This window comes from Podarcis cretensis (genome assembly GCF_951804945.1).
Source record: "Podarcis cretensis genome assembly, chromosome: 3".
Taxonomy (NCBI): Eukaryota; Metazoa; Chordata; class Lepidosauria; order Squamata; family Lacertidae; genus Podarcis; species Podarcis cretensis.
In genome coordinates this window covers 105,752,360-105,775,602 of record NC_137172.1, presented here as the reverse complement: position 1 = coordinate 105,775,602, position 23,243 = coordinate 105,752,360, and the positions used below count along the sequence as shown (strand labels likewise).

Genomic DNA, 23,243 nt, shown 5'->3' with positions numbered 1-23,243 from the left:
CAGTTCAATAAAGATCAGGCTTACTAGCTGCTTTGCTTCTCAATATTTTCTGGTTGGCCTCTGTTCTTATCTCTGACCGATGGAGAACCTGCACAGGACTCTGTAAGTGTTGATTTGCAGTGTCCCGTGCACAGCGGAATGATGAGGAATACGTGCCAACATGCTCTATATTGCTTTATTTACATTTCAAAGCTGGTAGGTTACAGAAAAACATCTTGCCTCTGCCGGAGTAGAGAAAAGCATCCTCTCTCCTCTAAAGCACGGAGAGAACAACAGACACTGAACTACAAAGAACAGTGAAAAACAGGAAACCAGTGTACGTCACATCCAGTCTCCCTTTCCCGTGAGAAAACCCAACAGCAATTGACTGTGGAATGTAAACACCTGTCTCGTGACAAGCACTTTCGCTGCACAGTGAAGAGAGCAGAAACCAACATCCTCCCCCTTTCTGTGAACATCACTGGGCAGCGTGTTCGTACAATATCAGTACAAACCCAACTTCTGCACATAGGTACAGTGTTGATCCCTTGATACAATCTTGGACAATACATCAGCAGGAATTTCATTACCTGGCATATAGGACACTGTTACGAGTCCCTTCTGAATACGTTCCCTAGCATGTTGCACCTTCAATTGCAAGTGCTTCGTGCTTTGCTTACAACCTTCAGAATTCAGCAAAACCAAACATGCTTTGTTGTCCTGGTAAACCTGGATTGGACATTTGACAGGAATTTTCAAGTCTGCACAATTGTAACAACCATTCACAATCCTTAAGTGAATAAGACAGTGCATTCAGTTCAGCTTCACAAGTACTTAAGCTAACTGTTGTTTGCTTCTTGCATGACCAATCAAATAGACCCTGATTGTACATATAACAAACTCCAGACGTACTTTTCCTGTCTGTAGTGTCACTTCCAAAACTTGCATCTGCAAATATCTCAAGACCACCAGACTTCTGATTGTTAAATCTCAGTCTGTAATGCATAGTGCCTTTCAAATAGCGCGCTATGCGTTTCAGAGCTTTCCAATCCTTAACAGTAGGATTGTTGACTTGTCTGCTTAGCAAATTACAGCTAACAGCAATGTCTGGTCTTGAACATCTGGCAATGAAGTTTAGCTTGCCTAGCACACTTCTGTACAGTGTAGTGTCAGAAAATGCTTCTTCAGTGTCATCTACCTGATAACCTGTTGTCATCGGTGTGTCTACAGGGTTAGCATCCATCAGGTTTAGTTTGCTTAACACATCAGCAATCTTCTGTGACTGGTGTACTAGAATGTTACCACCTTGATCTCTCTCTATTTCCAGAGATAGGTAGTTGTTTACCTCACCAAGATCTTTCATGTCAAAGTGCTCTTTCAGTTGAGCTAGGGCGTTATTGTACATTGTGACATCTTCCCAAAAGAATAAAAGATCATCAACATAAAACAAACAATACAGTTTCTTTTGCCCCTCCTCTTTGACAAATACACATGGATCAGCTTTCCCTTGCTGAAAACCTAGAGAAAACAATACTTCAGTGAGTTTTGTGTGCCAACACCATGCACTTTGTTTGAGACCATAAAGGGACTTTTTCAGAGCACAAACAAATCCCTGTTTTACCTGTACGCCATCAGGTGGAAGCATATAAAGTGATTCATTTAGAGATCCGTTCAGAAAAGCTGTATTCACATCATGGTGACTAATGTGTAGATTCTCCTCTGCAGCTAGCTTGAGCATAAGCCTAATGCTCTCATACCTCACTGTGGGTGAGTAGGTCTCGTGATAGTCTTCACCTGGTACCTGTGCAAAACCTCTGGCTACCAATCTGGCTTTGTGTCTGACTATCTTGCCATTTTGATCAGTCTTCGCTTTGAAGACCCATTTGCTTCCAAGCAGTTTCATTCCTGGAACTACTGGAACAAGGTCCCATGTTTTGTTCCTTTCTAAGGAATCAAGCTCAGCCTTCATGGCATTTAACCATGGCTCAGCTTCCTTTGAATCCAAATCCTGGATTTCTTGGAAACTTGAAGGTTCAAATACCTTCTTGGAGCTTTTAACAGCTGTTACTGCTATCTTAGCAAACTCATCAGCAAATCTCTTTGGAGGTCTGCCTTTTGTGGCTCTCTGTGACCTGCGAATTAGCCTTAGGTCTTCAACACTCTCCTCTTCCTTCTTGGGAGAAAAGTGGCCTATTGTGAACAATGGTTCCTCCAATTCTTGATCAGAGCTTTCAGAGGGTCGCATAGAGGCTTTCGCACTCTTGAAATCCTCTGAATCACCCGATTCAGTTTCAGACTCAGAATCAGAACTTTCATCAGTGGGTGTGGGTTGCTGTGGTTGCTTTTGACTATCCTCAGTCTCATCACTGTCATCAGGATAACATTGGAAAATTCCCACATTCTCCCCCCACTTGGCATTGTACTCAACACTTCTTGTGAGCTTAATTGTCTTAGAGTCAGTCATCCTTATTCTGTAAGAACCTTTCTGATAACCTAGAAAGATACCATGCAAACCACGCTTGTCTAACTTGGAGTTTTGTGGTGAGTGAACCCACATGTCAGAACCAAAAATTCTCATGTGTTTGATGTATGGCTTCTTGCCAAACATCTTCTCATAGGGGGTACAACCAATCGCTGAAGATAACCTGCGGTTATAACTGTAAGTGAAACATGAGAGAGCTTCGGCCCAGTAACTCTCTGGAAGATTTGCATCATGTAGCAAGGTTTTTAACCCTTGAAGCAATGTTTGATTTGCCCGTTCCGCAAGTCCATTCTGCCATGGCGAGCGAGAACTAGACAAATCGTGTTGAATTCCTTTCTCAGTCAGAAAAGCTTCAAACTGCTGAGAAGTGAATTCTCCCCCGCGATCACTGAAAAGAGTCTTTACCTTCTTACCATGCACATTTTCCAACCAAGCACAGAATTCCTTGAACCTAGGAAAAGTCTCTGATTTCTGCTTGAGATTGTACACATAAATATACCTGGAAAATGCATCAATGAGAACCATGAAGTACCTATTTCCACCCAAAGAGGGCGCTAGTGGTCCAACCAAATCAGCATGAACAATTTGGTATGGTTCTGTAGCTTGCCTACTAGACACCTTACCTTTTGCAGCCATTTTCACCTTGTTTGCTGCGCATGCCTTGCACTTCATGTGGTACCTGCAGGGTTTAATAGTCATACCTTCAACCAAGGCAGGCATTTTAGATACTGCCTCAAAATGCAAATGACCAAATTTTCGAAGAAAATCATGAATACATTCTGCATGCAAACTTTTGTTAGAACCTGCAATCAACAAGTGTCATCCTGCACAACATCATCATAATACAAAACATACAAACGATCAACATATTCAGCATACAATACATAATCATTTTTCTTTGTGATGATGCACCTTTTGTTCTTAAAGGAAACGTCAATTTTCCGCTCATTCAGCTGTCCAACGCTGAGCAGATTATGTTTGGCATCCGGCACATAAAGTACATTCTGTATCGATAAGTCCAAACTGTGAAGAACAACAGTTCCGTAGCCTTTACTGGGGATTGTGTGGTCATCCGCCTGGTGAATCGCACCTTCCTGCGGTGTAAAAGACACGAACAGTCGCTTATCGTTGCACATGTGATGGGTCGCCGCTGAATCAACAACGAAGAAAGATCTAGACGTCTTCTGGACCTCTGCAACTTTTGGAGTGAAGCATGAGACCATTGCCTTGGGCTGCGTTGTCCTGGACACTGGACCTTTGCCTCTGCCTCGGCCTTTTCCACGCGATGAGCTTTCGCTGCCCTGCTCTGTTTTGGCCCTGGGATATTTGCATTCCCTCTTCATATGGCCTAGACGTCCACACGAGTAGCATTTCACTGCCTTCAAAGCTTTGGCGCCATCTGGTGGTTCCACTGCACTCTGGGATGACGTCTGTGAAGTCTCCCCCTTACCCATGCAGCTATCACCCTGGCAATCTGCTTCATTTTGAATCATGGCAGTATCACAGGCTACTCTGAGCTGAGCATGTGGCTGATTGGCTTCAGATTCCCCACTTGCCTCAGCCAGCCTTCTGCAGCTAGCCATCATGACTCTGGCATTAGCCTTCTGCATCATCTCTGCTGCTTTAAATCAAGCTGCTTTATTCAAGCTGTGTCTGTGCTGCTTCAAGCCTCATTCCAAAGGCAAGTTCAAAAGTGCTTTCTCTCTGCTGCCTTAAATAGTGCTGCGTCACTACTTTCTGCAGCTGCTTTACTCCAAGAGCACTTTTATAAGTTACTTTCGATTTCCCCAGCATAGGAACTTGATCCTTTGCCTGAGCCCGGCAAACTGCTTTAAGAGTTCAAAGTCCAGCCATAAAGCCATTAATTAGAAGCTGGCAGGCTGCCCGGAGCAGTAGCACATACCTCATCAATCATTTTGACGCGCAGAGATAGCGTCCGATCCGTCCTTCTGCATTCCGATCCTTTTGCCGGCATTCAGATGACTGCATCTTTCTGGGCCGATAACCGGAATGTTGATAATTTGCAGTAGCCCGTGCACAGCGGAATGATGAGGAATACGTGCCAACATGCTCTATATTGCTTTATTTACATTTCAAAGCTGGTAGGTTACAGAAAAACATCTTGCCTCTTCCGGAGCAGAGAAAAGCATCCTCTCTCCTCTAAAGCACGGAGAGAACAACAGACACTGAACTGCAAAGAACAGTGAAAAACAGGAAACCAGTGTACGTCACATCCAGTCTCCCTTTCCCGTGAGAAAACCCAACAGCAATTGACTGTGGAATGTAAACACCTGTCTCGTGACAAGCACTTTCGCTGCACAGTGAAGAGAGCAGAAACCAACAGTAAGGGCTCATGTGTCCCCCATAAGGGAATAAGGGCAGATTTTTGTTTATTACACTAGCATTGCTCTGGAGCATTCTGAGAAACTGAAACTCTTCTGCTGCCACCATTAAGAAAGGCTACAGCTAGAGCCTGGGACAGGAATCACGGTCAGTGCTGTGGTTCTAACACTAGGCCTTGGAGCAAATGAAAGCACTGCAGGTCAAATCCCTCAAGTCCTCTTATTGGGACACTCAGTATCTTGAACCCTACACACTTATGATGTATCTTTCAGCACCACTTGATGCGTTAGGAGGAGGAGCCATGAAGCTAAATGGTCACTGAGGCAGATGAGCTGGGATGAGGACCTCTTTTGGTCTGGCCTTGCCTATCCTATGCCACTCCCTTCAGTCACTGCTAAGCAGCAGCTTAGGAAAGGAAGTGAGAAGGAAGGAAGGAAAGACCCTCTCTCATCTCCACCCTTTTGTTCACTGAAGCTCAGAAGCTTTCAGGACCCTGCTATCTGCAAACAGAAAGGACGACAGCATTTGCACCCACCACAGATTTTGTCCCTCTCTCCCTTTTCCCCATTTCCAAGCATTTAAAAATATTCCTATGAACCTTTTGTTCCACTTAATAGATCAGAAAGGTTACTCACAGAAACTTGCTGTTGTAGCTATTTTTGTAACTCTTTCACAGCTTCTGCCTATAGGAGGGATATATATGTGTGTGTGAGTCTTTTACCAGTTTTGGCTTATTCCGTATTGAAATGTGATGATAGTTAAGTAAGCAAAGCAAATGTGAACTCCACCTGCCATTGGCTTTTGTTATGGGCATTAAATGGAATGAGTAAGTTCTTTATAATGCTTTGCCTTCAAAAGCTTCAGACATGACACCTCATTCAGGTGCTACAAATGTGCTGAAGCCTGATAGGGCCAAGAAGGAAACACTGGGACTAAACATTTGCATAGGCTACACAGAATATGACCTCTTCAAAGCAAACTCTTGATTCAAAGGATATAATGTGGTATATTGAACTCTAAATACAGTATAGCACCACTGCTTGAAAGAGCAGTTGTATACTCATATTTTGCAGGGACTAGGGGCACACTCCTGTTGCTACTCCAGTGGAACATCTGCTATACCAGATGCATGTTCAGCTCTGGAAGGAGGAAAACACACAACTAAAAAATGCAAATGCGGTAGGAAAATGAGAGGCATGCCACTTGTGTCCCTGGAAACACATCCAGCAAGTGGTGTAGCATGGGGGAGCCACAGGGGCAGTTGCCCCAGGCACAAAATTATTAGGGAGCACAAAATTTCAACAGTCGGTGTTGCCTCAATACAGCTGCATGCAGTGGCGGAGCAAGCTGATTAGGCCCCTGGGGCGGGACATGTGCCCTGTGCAAAGAAGTTTCCCTTAATATCATGCATTTTTGTGTCTAACATGCACTTTTCTGCACATTTTACCCAAGTATATCCCCCTCCCCTCTCCATTGCTTGGCTGGAGATCTGCATTGTAGAATTTGGAGTCAATTTCAAAGGATTGCTTTGTTTCCTTTAGTTCTCATGCTGTTATAGAAAATGTGAATTATTTGTAAGGTCAGGAAACTGAATCAAATTTCTCCCCATTTCTAAGGGAAGGTCACCGTGGCTTCTGCTTCCAGCTAGGGGACTAAGGGCTTTCGGTAGCTCATTGCCACCTCCCTCTGAGCAAGAAGGCTAAAGAGGCCTTCTGTATGTAACAGCCTGTTAACAACTCGCCTCTTTGTTCTGGTACTGACAAATTGTTCTCCCTCTTCTTCCTTCTCCCTCCACTCGACTTCCTTTATGTGTCTTATTTTGATTTCTCTACAATGCTTAGTTAATGTGGGTGCTCTAGAAATAGATAAGTGACTCACTTTTCATCTCCTTAAGAGTAGCTCGCTCTGGCAGGCTGAAACTCTCAAACAGGGAGATAAAATCATCCAGTGAATGGTCCACTAACATGTTGTCTGAATCTACCCCTTCTCATTCATCATCATTAGTGATAGGTAAGTTCCCCTCTACTTGTTCCAGAATATAATTAGTAATTGCCAGCTTTTTCTGTGAGTGCTCAGAAACAAGCTCGTGTCTTTCCAAGAGCTTTCTCCTAGGTCTTAATGTTGGCGCTTTCGTGCTGCTGTCACTACACACATCAATCTGTCAATAATTTTATTTGTGTGCCGCCTTTCCAAAGTGAAAGCAATGCTCAAAGCAGCTTGTAGCATACAAAACAGCAACAACTCAGGATTTTGAAACTTAACAAAAGTGGTCATAAACAAATAAAACATCAAAAAGGACACAACCAAACTGAACAACCGCCACACAAATCACAAGATCCAAAATCATGACACAAAAAATCAACAGCAACAAACCCCTGCGAACAAGAACACAGCCCAAGAGTCTATTCAGCAGCCTCAGCTTTTGTAGTCGGAGTCAGTCAGGGCCCGGCCCTCCCAGGCAAGGTGGAAAAAGGCCTGTAAGGCAAGAAGCAGGACTTCCAGAACTCACAGCCAAGATGGTCCACACTTTACCACATTGACACATGAGAACTGTAGTTCCCAACACTGGTCATTGTGGAAAGCTTCTTGGGAAATTCAACTCCCCCCCCCAACACCAATGGAAACATACCCTGGGACAAGAGAAGGGTCAGGTCACAATGCAGGATCTCAAGCAACCATGTGCAATGTCTGCAAGAAACAAAGGCCTGTTACGGATTGCGAAAATGCATGGACTGGGTGTGTGACTGCATCTGCTGGCCCTGATGTTGTATGCACCCCTCCCCTTCACCTGGATGGCCACGTGTTGAGAGAAATGAAAGCAAAGCCTACCAAGACATTTTGGCACCCGAGGAGAACTGGAGGTGATGGTCTGGAAGAAACTTCGCTTTATCTGAAAAAAAAGTACAAAACCAGACTTCTACGCTGTCAGGAGTGGAGGTCAGGAATAAATCACACGGCGTCAGTGAAGTTAACTCTTTATTCAAAGAAAGAAGACAGCTCAGAAGGCCAGGTCTAGTGAGCACAACAACTCTTCCTGGTAGATTTTGCCCCTATGAGGCAGTTGTGGGGGCTGAGGGTCTCTAATTTTCCTCTTCCCCTGGATCCCTCCCAAGCAATCTGAGACTTCATTGCCTTATCTGTCTCTGCTCCACCTCTTCATACCACTTCTGGACCTGTGAGATCAAGGATGAGGGGAGCTGGTTGCAGCAGGAGGGGGAGACTCCCTGGCATCTTCAACAGCCAGCCTCCTCTTCTGCCCCTGATTTGGAACGTCTCTCTGCCACAGACTATCCCTGCCCACAGAACCCTGTTACCTCTTCACCTTCCAACACCTCCTCCTCCCTGTCTTCCTCCTCTTCTCCCTCTGACCATTCATTGTCACCCCCACCGCCAACCCCCTGGCTCTGAGCCCTCTTCCCTTGGGGTTTCCCCAGCTGTTGGCTCCCACCCCTCTTCTGCAGCCAGCCAGTCTATGACATGAGCATAACTCCAATACATGCCGCCCTGTAGCCCCTCTCCCCCCGCTCACATGAAGCACACACCGCAGGGAAGGGAGATGGCTCGTTCATTTACAATACCAGTAAAGAATGTGTATTCCATGTAAACAAACATGCTGCAGCTCCTTTGATGTTTGTTGGGCTGCTGTTCATATAAGGCAAGGTGACAAGACAGCAGGGGCACAGCGGGGGGGGGGGGGGGGAGAGAAGCGACGGCAGCAGAGACAGCAGTGGGTGGATGCACAGCCCTCCCAGAGGGTCCAGATGTGCCGCCAGAGGAATTTGCTTCACTCTGCATCACATGGCACTTGACTGCCATGCACAGCTGGATTTACATAGGTTATTAATACAACCAGGAGCCCTGTTCACACAGGACTCTTCAAGGTGTGGGAGCACACCTAGGATTTGCCGATATCTGTGTATGGATTTTTAGGGCTGTGTGGTGTGAGAGGTCAAAGGTGAGGCTAGGAAGTGAAGCTGCACCACTTTCAAAGGATTACCCAGTAGAGTGTTGACCTAAATAGACAAGATACACACCAAACAAAAGCCTCCTTAGTCCTAAGGGTCTGGTCAAGTAGTTCACAAAAATCAAAGAGAGCTTCAGCGGGAGGAAGAAGTTGGTGTGAAACACACCTGTCATTTGATGTCTTTGTAGCTGACGCCGTTTCAAAGAAACCAATGAAAATTGCAATACGGGTATGAAGTTTAATCTTCTTTCTGTACATGCACCTTCAAGGCTTCGCCTTTGTGCATCTGGACTGCTTTACACTGACGACACAAGAAGTTGCCTAACATCTCGCTTTTATGTTCTGAACTTTTGCAAGGAATGTCACTTGCTAAGTAGCTAGGGATGTGCGAGGAATTCAATAACTCCGTATTTTGGAGTGAACTGACTTGGTTCTGCATTTTCTGGATTAATGTGCAGATATAAATTTGATTTTTTAGTATTATTATTATTATTATTATTATTATTATTAGTGGTGGTGGTATTTCTATGCCACCCATCTGACTGGGTTGTTCCCACCACTTTGGGCAGCTCTCAACAAAATATTAAAAACAAAATAAAACATCAGCCATCAAAAACTTCCTTGAACAGGGCTGTCTTCAGATGTCTTCTAAAAGTCAAATAGTTGTTTATCTCTTTGACATCTGATGGGAGGGTGTTCTACAGGGTAGGTGCCATTACTGAGAAGGTCCTCTGCCTGGTTTCCTGTAGTTTCACATCTCATGGTGAGGAAACTCCCAGAAGGCACTGGCGGAGGAAGAGGAATGCGGGGGGAGTGCACCGCCCCTGGCAGCATGATCCCGATGGGGTGCCATTGCGGCTCCCCCCCCCGCCCGGGCTGGGCTTCACGCCCCCACAGATGGTGTGCCACCTCCCATGACGTACGCCACACCCCTGCGGGTGGTGCATCACCCCCCCAGGACCCGTGCCCCACTCCTGGGACATGTGCCAGCCCCGCCCCCACCTGCTTTCCGCCCCCTGGTGGCAGAGCATGAAGCTCTGCCACTGCCAGAAGGCTCTCGGAGCTGGAGCTCAGTATCTGGGCTGAACGGTGGAGGTGGAGATGCTTCTTCAAGTATACAGGGTTAGGGCCTTTTAGGGCTTTAAAGATCAGCACCAACATTTTGAACTGTGTTCAAAAACATACCAAGAACCAGTGTAGATCCTTTAGGACTGATGTTATTGTTAAGATCTGATAAGATCTTAATTGCACTGGCCAGCTAATTGCTTTATGGCCCCAATTAGCCCCAGTGGTCCGGCACGCTTCCCAGCTGCAGACCTTCTTCTTCTCCGGTTTCGTCTAGCAGAGTAAAAACACAGCGGATCAAAACTGTCGCAGTCTGCTTCAGATCCAAACACACCAAGCACTGTGTGTCACAAATTCATCAGTTCTTTATTGCAGCAAATATTTACAGCTCAGCATTTCCCAAATTCTCCTGGACTGCTAGCATTCATGGCGTCCTCTCTCAGAGACACAGAGAGAACAACAAGTAGAGCTCCTCCCTCCTTTCAAACGTCAGAGAATGGGAGGCACACTCAGAACAAACTTAACCCAGTAAGTTCTGAATCCCAACACCCCCTCTTGCCTCCATTCCTGACAAGACCTGTGGATGTACCTTTGCAGACCTCTGTGAGATCAATCCCTTCCCCAATGCCTTGCGCCCTCTCCTGGCGTTCCTGTCAGGCATCTGTGGAACATCCTCACAACTCTCAGATTCGCACTGTGCGAAACTCACCCACGCACCTGTGGCCTGATACCTCTCAGGTGGAATTCCCTTCGTTGTGCGACTGGACCTCCTGGGCACAAACTCAGGCATTTCCTCTGACTCACTGTGTTCCGCAGGTGTGTCCTCTGCATCCTGGGATTCCCCCTCTGACTTAACACGTCTTCGAACCCTTGGAATTACCTTCACAGGAGAACTAGGCTCACTCTTGGGCTCCCTTTTTACAACTTGCGGAGATGCCCCATCCTGCTCCTGACTTTGGTCAGTGAGCTGATCGTCATCAGCAGACTCAGCCCCTGGCTCTCCTTCCTCCTCATCAGAACCTTCCTGCTCTGAATCGGAAAGACATTCTGAAAGAATATCGCATCTGGCAGGGGTCTTTGACCTTTCCTCCTGCTTACAGAACTCAGCATGTTTACTGATCAGCAGCTTACTCTGATCACCCGACGGATATGCAAACCTCCATGCACGAGCCGTTGGCTCATACCCACAGAAGATCATTTTCTGGAACTTGGGTTCACCTGGCCCTCGCAAAGCTTCAGGCACCGGCAGCAAGGCCGTTGATCCGAACTCACGGAGGAAATGTACCTGCGGCTTCCTCCCGTGAAGCATGAAAAACGGTGTGTCTCCTACCACTGAATTGTAGGACCTATTCCAGGTGAAGCTCACATATTTAACTGCCTCCATCCAAAACCTTGGAGATAACCCAGAATCTGACAGCATCACCTGTGCAGCTTTAACCAGAGCCTCACTTCTGAGCTCTGCCACCCCCCTCTGTTGAGGAGAAGTCACTGTGTGACTTATCCCTTTCTTGTGAAAGAACTTCTGCAAAGCAGACCCAGTAAACTGTGCGCCTCTGTCACTAGCAATTTCCCTGACTCTGGTGGAGAACCTTAGTTCCACCTCCTCAATCCAACGTCTAATCAGCTGTGCTGCATCTTCCTTGGACTTGAGACCATGTGTCCAGGTGTTCTGCGAAAAATCATCCTGCAGTGTCAGCAGAAACCTGGCCCCTCCCAAACTTGGTTCCTTCATGGGACCCAACAGATCTATGTGCACAAGATCAAAAGGTTTTGTGGTTACCCTCTCCACCCTGGGGTAACTGCACCCTCTTACCTTTGCCTGTCTGCAAGCCTGACAATCTAGGACTCTTGCACATTCCTCAATTTTACAGCCTTTGGAAACCTCAGGTAGCACCTGTAGTTCTTCAAGACAGGCATGCGCTGTCTTCTTATGCCACACACAAGAACATGAAACATGAGTGGGAACTGTAGCACGCAGGGCTTGTGCTTTCTCAACCTTCCCCTCACCCTCCAGAGACGTTTTAAGAATGAAGAGATCATTCTGCCCCTTTGCAACTCTGACCAGTTGCTTCCCTCCTTTGTAGATTGTACAAACATCGTGTTCAAAGCAAACCTTAAACCCCTTTTTCAACAAATAAGGCACAGATAAAATACAGTGTTGCACTCCTGGCACAATGCAAACTTCCATCTGCTCCTGCAAAACAGAAAACAATACATTTGCAATGTTATTCACATTTTTCTTTTCCCCACTTGCAAACTGAACAGTTTTCCCAGCCGGAATTGCCTTGCAATTCCACATCTCGACTGCAGGGGTCTCTGAGATCAGGTTGCAGTTAGCTCCTGAGTCGATTACAAAACGAAAATCAGTGTGTCCCTCAGAGCTGTCCTCAAACAAAGCCATACTGGCAACAAACGTCCCGCCGCCCCCTCTCTTTGGGCTTCTGCAGCAGTTCTGTCTGGTTGTCTTGGCAACCAACTCCCCCTTGCTCAGGACCTTGGCAGCTTCCGTAGAAGTAGCCTCCTCCGTTGCCTTGGAGACCGGCCTGGCCTCTGCGTTCCCACGCGACTCTTTAGGCCTTATCTTCACTTTGTCCAGGTGGCCGACCTTGAAGCGCCTAGCTCTACGCCGCTTCCCAGACTTTGGCTGACGACGACGATCCCCAGTGGAAAAATACTGGCCAGGGCTCCTTTCAGCTGGCCTGGCCCCCCTTCTTCCGGAAGAGCACTCTGTGCCAGCCCTGCCCTCGCTGAAACTGCGTTTCACTTCAGCACTCACAGTGGAAAACTTTTGAAACTTGCCTTTGGAATTCTCAGCCCCCCCGACTTGCACCTCAGGGACTGGGGCTACAGCCATCTCCAGGCTCTGCATGACTCCTCCAGGGGCCTGGCCTCCTGCTGAAGTTTCACACAAACTTCTCAGCACCTCCCAGGCAGCCCTTGCTGACTTTACGCCCTCCAAACTGGGCAAAAGCGATGCATGTACGCATGCTTTTAGCATAGCAAGCTCTCTTTGCATTCTCTGCTGGCTTTCTTCAGGCAACGCAGCCTCAAAGCCTGTAATGTCTGTCCCTTCAGGACCTGGATTCAGGGGACGTGGTTCTTTCTGGCTTGCATCCCAAAGCCCAGTAACCAGAAACCAACCCCTTACTCTTCTGGACCAGGTTGCCCAACCTCTTAAAGTGAGCTTTTCAAGCGGAACGTCCTCAAAGACCTGGCTGTCTGCCATTCTCTCCTCTTTCCCGGGGCCCCAGCTGCTGTACTCACGTTTCACCAGTCAGCTCTCCGGCACCCGATTCCTCAGCTGCTTTCTCAGCTCTCTGCCTCAGCAACTCTTGCCTCTCTGCAGCAGGCAAAACACAGAACGCAGACCTCTGCCGCTTCAGTAGCGTCTTCCAGCTATTGCCAAGCTGACTTCAAACTTCAAAGCTCACCGGCAGACTCTTAGCAACAGTTTTATTAGCGGTAATTAGGTCCTCCATAACCTGTGAAGATCTGATAAGATCTTAATTGCACTGGCCAGCTAATTGCTTTATGGCCCCAATTAGCCCCAGTGGTCCGGCACGCTTCCCAGCTGCAGACCTTCTTCTTCTCCGGTTTCGTCTAGCAGAGTAAAAACACAGCGGATCAAAACTGTCGCAGTCTGCTTCAGATCCAAACACACCAAGCACTGTGTGTCACAAATTCATCAGTTCTTTATTGCAGCAAATATTTACAGCTCAGCATTTCCCAAATTCTCCTGGACTGCTAGCATTCATGGCGTCCTCTCTCAGAGACACAGAGAGAACAACAAGTAGAGCTCCTCCCTCCTTTCAAACGTCAGAGAATGGGAGGCACACTCAGAACAAACTTAACCCAGTAAGTTCTGAATCCCAACAGTTATATGGTTCTGGCGGCTGCTCCCAGTCACCAGTCTAGCTTCCGCATTCTGGATTAGTTGTAGTTTCTGGGTCACCTTCAAACGTAGCTCCATATAGAGCACGTTGCAGTAGTCCAAGTGGGAGATAACCAGAACATGTACCACTCTGGTGAGACAGGGTAGGTAGGGTTTCAGCTAGAGTACCAGATGGAGCTGGTAGACAGTCGCCCAGGTTGCAAAATTAACCTGCGCCTCCATGGACATTTCCTTGCATACTTATAGTATTAATTCAGGGTGCATTTAAGGTCTCTATAAGCAAATAATAGGTCTTGCAAGCTTCTGAAAAGCCTGGCTGCTGCTGGGATCTACTAAGGTTACATGGAAAATGGAGTCCCAAATGCCCATGGGACCAACAATACATCTATATATGCTATTATAAAAAAGAGGGCTACTCCATAGGACCAAATCTTAAAACTGTAAGTAGTGTATTTAGTGCTTTTTAAAATAAGACAAAAAATGCAATTTAAACTGGAAACAAGATGGACAGACTTGTAAATTAACAAATTCAAAAGTGACAGGGGCAAGAAGGACACCTAGCCATTCATCCCTGTTTGTAACTCATCAGTGAAGGTGGGATAAATTTGCATTTCATACCAGCTAATTGGGAGCTCCGGCAACATCACTTAATCACTGTGCAGATCAGTGTATGACTGGAATGACAGATAAGAGCCTAGAAACAAGTTGTAGGGTGTATGTACTTGTGTAGGGCCTGAAATTCTGAAATCTGCACTATCTATATTCAAAGGTTATCTACTGAACTATTCATAAAACAGCATATTTTTGAATCATGCTAGGAGTGGATTTCTTTTATTATTATTATTTTGCTATGGAGACATAATTAAATCAGATAATATTGTTGCACATGGAGAGGAGCTGCTAAGATGTGGTCTAAATTATTTATCAATAAATTGTCCAACTGCAGAAGGTAAGCATTTTTAAAGCCTTAATAATAAAAAAGAGAGAGATAATCTCAGAATGGTATATTCAACAAAGTCCTCCCTCGCTCCATCTCCCACGAGAAAAAAAAGAGACTTCATTTAACAACCATGTGTTATTTTGCTTATCTGTTTATTACCATATTACTTTGATTTGTAAGGCAGATTGTAAACACTTGTAAGATTATGAAAATATTTTCTTTCTCTCCTCGTCACGCTGAAGCACTGGGATGTTTTGCATCGTGAAGACAGGGAAAGGCATGAACAGAAGCATTATTATGTCCTGATCCATCGTCTACCTACTGCTTGATCACAATTTTTATCATTGCAAAAGTCAGCAGGAAAGCCATCAAAGCTAATGCACCTCCAAAACATTGTTGAACTACCAGGTTTTTTGGTTTTTTTAATGCCCCTTCCCAAAAAGTTAATTGGACTTAGCAACATTAGGATGGTTGCTAAAATATAGCTAATAGGGTTGGGCTCACTAGGCGTCTGTAGGCTTTTATTACTGAATCTTCATTTAATTATAAGAATGTAATATTGAAGGAAATGCTGATGAATAAACATTATGGGTCAAACCCAGAATCAATCATACTTGGTGTACACACATTGAAATCAATGGGACTTAACTTAGGGTCCTCTAGATGACTTGTTCATTGAGTGTTCTTCCTGATTTGCTTGCACAAAGGTTATACAAAATTAGATTACATTCGGTCTATAATGACCATCCTTTCTTATTTGTTTGTAGGGAAGTTATGTGATGAGTATTTGCGTGTTGAGGTCCCCAATCCACCCCCCAAAATAACTCACAACGGACACGTGATTTTTGTTTAAGATTTTTGGCATGATTTTGGCCACAACTTTATTAAAATACAAACTGTGAGTGGTTGTTTAGGCATTGGTTAAGACTATCTGTCCCCCCGCCTGGGGACAGAACTGACTTCCGGGCACCACCGAAAGACAGTGCGGGGGAAAGCAAGTCGGGGAAGAATTGGAGCTGAGACACAGACCCTCAACTCTCACCCGCCTGCTCCCCGAAGGCTTGCCGGCCCTAGTCCCATTCCAGGGATTGGACGAAAAGATGGCAAGCCCCAGGATTCCTTTAACGGAATTCCCTTTCCGCAGCAACCATGGAGGGGCAGGCCCAGCCTATCCTGAACCCCTCCATGGAGGGGTAGGCCCAGCCTATCCTAACCCCTCCTCCACCAGATTTATAACCAATGCCTAACCACAACCTTACAAGTTGTGACGATTTGCTACGCAGTAGGCAAAAACCACCCAGCCAGCCAATTTGCCAGGTGGAAAAATTCCTACCAGGCAGACGACCCCATGACAGGCATAGCAAGGTCAACGCAACAAACCCCTTATTCTAGGGCGGGTGGGCGGGTGATCCGTTGCACGCAGCAAAAGAGAAAGTACAAGGCTGTGTGCAGAGTATTTAAACCTTTTACCCCTCCCACCAAAATTGCAACATAACTTTTGCCCCAGCAACTCGGCAATCCAATCAATGCCCCCCGGCCATCTTGGAGAACTTACCCAGCAACAAAGGGGTGGCTCAGTAGACCCCACCGCAACACGTGCTCTCCCTGAAGGAGAACACGCTTTGCGTGTTGAGGTCCCCAATCCACCCCCCAAAATAACTCACAACGGACACGTAATTTTTGTTTAAGATTTTTGGCATGATTTTGGCCACAACTTTATTAAAATACAAACTGTGAGTGGTTGTTTAGGCATTGGTTAAGACTATCTGTCCCCCCGCCTGGGGACAGAACTGACTTCCGGGCACCACCGAAAGACAGTGCGGGGGAAAGCAAGTCGGGGAAGAATTGGAGCTGAGACACAGACCCTCAACTCTCACCCGCCTGCTCCCCGAAGGCTTGCCGGCCCTAGTCCCATTCCAGGGATTGGACGAAAAGATGGCAAGCCCCAGGATTCCTTTAACGGAATTCCCTTTCCGCAGCAACCATGGAGGGGCAGGCCCAGCCTATCCTGAACCCCTCCATGGAGGGGTAGGCCCAGCCTATCCTAACCCCTCCTCCACCAGATTTATAACCAATGCCTAACCGCCAATCGAGCCCTTTACGCTCGCCGCCAACCACTCACAATCCCAACCCATTCTTCAACCCTTCAATTACCGCATCCAACCAGACATCATTCCCCAGCTCGGAAAGATGTACCCCATCATTGCGGTAAAGGGCCAGAGCCTTGAAGGTAATATCCTGGTGGTAAATCACCAAACCACCCAATTCCGTTACCCTCTTGCTCACTGCGGAATTAATGCGCTTCCTGGCCCTTTCAGCAGCCTTGGGTTGAGAAATGCCCTGCCAATTGCTCCTTTGCAGCAATTGTGACCAAAATATTTTAACGGTAGGTATTAAGGTCACCAACTCCCCCAAGTCTCTTTGAATTGTGGAGCGCAAAGTGGAGCAATCAACCTTTGCCATATCATTCTTCCCCAACTGCACTATAATCGCCAAAGGGGGACCATGTGAAAGCACCCTCCGCTTAATTAGTGGGATGAATTCACTCCACCACATTCCCCGTCTGGATATCCACTACACCTGTACGTGCTGTGGGAAGCCAAGATCCGGTCCCCTTCCAGACTGCCTCGCTCTGATGCCAGCCCAGTAAACGATGCTGTGCCCCACAATCCAAATGCGGACTGGAGCTAGAAACATGGGCAGGAAGGCCAAGATGGCGCCCCCAGTCCAGACTCGTCAGGGTGCTTGCCAGCTCAGTGCATGATGCTGTGGCCGACAATCCAAATGCGCACAGCTGCTCCTATGAGGGGAAAATAAAAGGAATAACAGACAGGCATCATTGGCGATGCTTCCTGAGATAACCTTTGTCAGCATCATACTTCCAATGACCCGTATTCACAATCCTGTCTACTAACAGGCCCCAGTGCGCAGCCTTTGCAGCAGCACCTATTTGGAAGGAATGAGGCGTGTTCAGCGGTAGGCAAGCCACAGGCTGCAATAACTGGCGCACGACGTGAGCAATTAGATGCCCGTCGAACTGGAACCCATTTCTGTGCTCTAGGATCGAGCCAGCCCCCAGGGGAATGAAAAGCCAAATATTTCCGGTATCCAATAACAGGGCAAGGGCCCACCTCACCTGCGACTGGAAGCCTGATGGTGGCAACCCTGCTCACTAGGTCTGACTCAGAGCTCCAGACACTTATGACAAGCTCCAAAGCAGATAAGGAAAAGTCCTGAGGCAATAAGCCTCCAAACTTTCAGCCCCGTGCTGGCTCCAACACAATTTCCCCAACCCTCAGTACACCAAAATTACAATGGAATACTGAAATAAGTCTCGTCTTGATCTTGAACCAGCCGACAAGTCTTAACTTGTTGCGGATACTGCATAGGTCAAAGATTGACCGGCTTCCTGCCTGCTGTCCTGTGAAGGTTGGAGCTTATTCCAACCTTCCGAGACCCTGCGCACGACACACTTTTTGAAGGGTCTCTGAAAAATTAAAGCTTTACTCTAGCAGACATTGCAGCGGACTGAAGTCTGATAGTTTTAACACTGCATCCGATCTGCAGCAGGTGGGCGAATTACTGCAGGTCCTGCTCAGAGGATGGGGGCAGGTTCCTCTGAATGGCCGAGGACTGCCAGCTAAATTTTAAGAAATCAGTCCAGGCCTTCTCATAATTATTAATTGTTGCCAAGTGCCACAGGAGCTCCAGAAAAATCCAGCTATAGCTGGGTGTCCAGAGCCCAGGATCTGAAGCTCTCCAACTGAAAAAACGGGATAGAGCAACCGCAAAAACATTAGATGATCCCGAAATAAAGCGAGCAGAAACACAATATTAAACCTTAAGCAGTGCGAAGACTCTGCCAGAGCATGAGGACTGTTTTGCCAGGACTCTCACACTGCCTGGTTATCAGACCAAGACAGACCCGACGGTCTCTAAACTCCTCAGTCCAGATGTGCGCTGACACTACAATGGGGAAAACTCGCAAAAAGTTAGGTTACATGTGATTGCCTTGCCCTGCCAGGCTCAAGGCCACTGTACATGATGATGAAGGAACCCCGGGCCATGAGACCACCTGGCCAAGCAGGAATGGAAGGGGCAGCCTGGAGCAACCACCCTGCATGCAAAATTTAACTGACCTAGGAATGATAGGATCTGACAAAGCAACACTTGCTTCAGAGGAAGCACTACAAGAATAACATCCTTCAAGGCAAACAGCTTTTCCACAGGCAAGCAGAAGTTTGAGCAACGGTATCCAGCTAGCCCCCAAATACATTAAAAGGGGCAGTAGGACCCACTGTCCTCCATTGCCAACAGAACACCCAGCTCCTCAGGGAATAAAGGGGCATCTAGTAAGCTAAGCAGAGGCTGGTGTCACATGAACCAGCCAGTAAAACAATCCACATAACGATACCCCCAGTTAAACGAGTCTTGACTCGCAATGTACAATCCAGAAAGCCACTAAAGGACTCAAGTGCTGCACAGCCTATTGAGCAACCACTGGCATCGCCTTATCAATATAAGGACCATCCAATTAAAGCCTAACTACTTAAAATCTTGAGGGTGAACCGGCAGTAGCCTAACAGCCGATTCAATATCGCATAATGCCAACAAAGCACCTCCTCCAATTTGTTGGTAAGCTCAACTGCCTGATCCAAAGATGCATATTTCACGGAACAATTCCGGAGGGATAGCATCATTCACTGAGGTGCCCTTGGGATGCGATAAATATGGATCAGATGGAATTATATGGGGCTTTCTTTGGGACGATCCCCAATGGGGATAAATGAAAATCGGGACTAGAAGGAGAATCAAGGGGATCCCACCATACGTCCCAATGCAAGCTGCTTCCTAACCTTCTTTCTGGCTACCACAGGTAGCTCTCTAACTGGCTTTTGAGTTGCTGTATTCTGAGCCACTGGCTGAAAAGCCAGAGGAATCCCAAACCTTGGGAAAAACCCTTCCCACAAGCACAAAGCTACTGACCCATCTAGATAACCTTTTAGCCAGACTTTCAAGGGCGATATTTTTACGGAAATATGGGCAAGAGGTATTGAGTTATTGCTTGCCAGCCCCCGCTTGGGCAAGATGCCCTGCCTTGTGTTGCCACCATGATGTGTAAATTTACAGGGCCAACACTGGCCAGAAACCCTAAAGAAGTCCCAACAAAGCTGCCACCGGGCCAGCTTCCTGCATACCAGCTTCCGGTTCTATTGCTCAGGGAATTTCCATTTGAAATGTGGAGCTGCGCAAGTGGTCCACATGTCCCTGTCCCTGTGATCCTAGCGAGCTAAGGGGATGATGGCAGCCCTGCGTCTAACATTCCCATCATAGTGAATTACCACTTATAGAATAGTGGGGTTGGAAGGAACAGTAAAAGCTTCCCTAAACAGGGCTATTTTAGATGTCTTCTAAAAGTCTGGTAGTAGACATCTGGTGGGAGGGTGTACCACAGGGCAGGTGTCACTTCCGAGAAGGCCCTCCAACTGGTTCCCTGTAACTTGGCTTCTCACAGTGAGGGAACCACCAGAAAGGCCCTCGGCGCTGGACCTCAGTGTCCGGGTAGAGTGATGAGGGAGCATGCAGCTGTCCCATACAGGGACCAATCCTGCAACCTAGGCATTACCGGCACCATACGCTGACCAGCTGAGCTATCCAGGATGATCCCTAAAGACCTGGAACAGCCTCACCCTGACCCCTGGAGAGGTCCAAGGTGATGTCTGAGTCATCATCAGAGCCCAGTGGTGATTTACCTGCAAGGAGGTGTAAGCATCATCCCTGCTCTGCTTTTTCCTGCCTCTGAAGACCTTCCTTCTGGAAGAAGGCATCTGGGGCATCAGCAAGTCATCCTCTGCAGGAGAGGCAAGCTCTGGAGGCATCTGCAAAGGCCCTGTCATAGTCTGCAAAAGGAAAAAACCTAACCAATGTGAGGAACAGGTGAAACTAATGCTTTGTGCACCACATGGGGACACTATTCAGGCCAGAAACGCTGCCAGAGGCCATCAAATTCTAGGGCCAAGCGGGCCAAGCCCTAGGATCACCTGCCAGGCCAGACATAAATGTTTCCAATGAGATAACAAACTCGAGGCAGCCCACCGCCTGTCCAGGTACCCCTGTTTGCCCTTTAGAGGGAAGCACCCCCTCAAGAAACCCAAAGTTGTTTTTTTTTTTTTTGGGGGGGGGGAGCAATATCACAAATGGGCCAAACTACCCAGCAACAAAATAGTCCAAAAGGAGCAGCTTGTTTTGCTTTGTTATAACAAGGGCTAAGTGGGGGATATGAACCCTGTCTCCCAGGTCCTAATCCTGTACTCTAGCCACTAAGCCACAATGGCTCATCTCTAAAATGGCAGTCGCCACTATCAGGGAAAAACAAACTTGAAGAAAATAAACTTGTTCAGAAACAGCATAGTTAAAGAGCATACAAAGAGTGCTCATTGGAGGCACAGAGAGCCTCTGGCTCCACTCTGTCTGCCTAAGATATACATTAGCAACAAGTGAGCCTGCAAACAAACAGATACATTCTTAATAGAGAGAATGAGTCACATGTCACAGAGACTTAACAATTTACTGTACTGCTAACTGTAGCAAGCTAAGGCTTGAAAGATATGTGCAGGCCGAGCAGGCGGTGAAGGCCTCCCTGCTTCTGCTCTCTGCCTTTTTTGTCTCATTGCAATATTAAAGGAACTCAATATAGTGCTCCCGCCCAAGGCTAGATTAAAATCCAGCCAACAGCACTGCACCCACCCAAAATAAAGCCAACCTATGAGGATACTATAAATGAAAGTGATCCCAGGTAAGCTGGGAATGTATTGTACTGCTAACTGTAGCAGGCTTAGGCTTGAATGATATGTGCAGGCCGAGCAGGCCGTGAAAGCCTCCCTGCGTCTGCTCTCTGCCTTTTTGTCTCATTGCAATATTAAATAAAGGAACTCAAAATAGTGCTCCAGCCAAAGGCTAGATTAAAATTTGGCCAACAGCACAGCAATCACCCAAAATAAAGCCAACCTATGGGGATACTATAAATGAAAGTGATTCCAAGTAAGCTGGGAACAGCCCTGACTAGCCCCACAGTTAAACAGGCAAAAATGGGGAAAACCTTTTTGCAAAAGAAAGCCCCGAATGGGGGCTCTCTCCCTACTGGGAAAGGCAAGCCAAGGAGGATTATGCCCAGGCAGCGCTCACAGGTACAGGGAGAATCTTCCCACAGGGCAGGGTAAGGGGTGGGGTGAGAAATCAAACAGGGGAAAAAAGGGGAATTAAATTAATTAAGGGACTAGAGAAGATTAAAAAGAAGGGGAAAATAAAGAAATGTAACCAGACAATGAGACAATGAGAAGATCACTCCACTGTCCTCCAGACGGTCCAAGTGCTCCAGGTGATCCGTTGCACGCAGCAAAAGAGAAAGTACAAGGCTGTGTGCAGAGTATTTAAACCTTTTACCCCTCCCACCAAAATTGCAACATAACTTTTGCCCCAGCAACTCGGCAATCCAATCAATGCCCCCCGGCCATCTTGGAGAACTTACCCAGCAACAAAGGGGTGGCTCAGTAGACCCCACCGCAACACGTGCTCTCCCTGAAGGAGAACACGCTTTCTCCTGTAGCGGCAGAGACAGAGAACTGGGAACTCTTCACTTGTTGCACTGCTACTGGAGTTTGAGAACTGGGCTAACAAGTTCCCAGGAGCAACAACAAAACGAAATATTTTATCATTTACCTATTCAACCAGATCAGACCCTTTATTTAACATTTCTCATTTGATCTCCGCCTTCAGAAGACCCATTCATATTTCAAGACCTTTTCATAAACTTTCCAAAGAATGAACTGTAGCAGATGTATTCCAGCTGCGGCTGAATATGCTGTGTCTGCTCAACCCTGAAATGATCTTTTTTAGATGTGAAAATAAAATGCTTCAACAGAGCTGAGGCATAAATACACAAATGACCAAGGATGGGAAAGTGCCTGCAAAACAAAATGTTTCCATTATCCATTAGAGTGTTTTCAGAGTTTCCTGAATGAGACCCAGATATTGACTCAAATAGATGGTGCACTTCAGCCACATGAATAATATGTGCTCTTTTTAGATGACAGACAGGCCCGCGGAAGTAATTTGGGTGTACATTTCATTTGCAATTCTGCTTCCTGCTCTAATGAGGCATCTTCATCATGTACAGCAGCGACGGAGGGGTGGCCATTCACATGCTGCAGGAATACAACTCCCATCAGCCCCAGAAAACATGGCCAGTTGTCAGGAGTGGTGGGAATTGTAGTCTAACAGTATCCAGAACACTGGATTAACCACATTGAGCAGCAAAAGTGGACTGCAGAAAAATAACTAATAAACATAATCAGATATCGACATTACATCCTACTGCCTTTTTTCTAGAATTATACACACACACTTGTGTATTTGGTTTGTTATGGCCTTGTGTCTCACTCTGTAATATAATACGGCGAGGCCATAACAAATCAAATGCACAACAGCTTTGTAAACTACATGAAGCTAAAGAGCTGAAATGCAGCACTGATTAGGCCACAGTTATTTTTTCTTAGATCAATACTCTAAAGTCTAAAGT

General features: G+C 46.7%; 1 long non-coding RNA gene across 1 annotated transcript in view; it reads left to right on the top strand.

The window, feature by feature from the left end:
• LOC307212789 overlaps window positions 1-22,902 on the top strand; it is a 29,373-nt gene extending 6,471 nt beyond the window's left edge. The window contains exons 2-3 of the long non-coding RNA XR_013837218.1: window positions 15,433-15,441; window positions 22,250-22,902. This is a non-coding gene — a long non-coding RNA (uncharacterized lncRNA). The remainder of the gene's footprint in view (window positions 1-15,432; window positions 15,442-22,249) is intronic.
• Window positions 22,903-23,243: the final 341 nt, after the last annotated feature.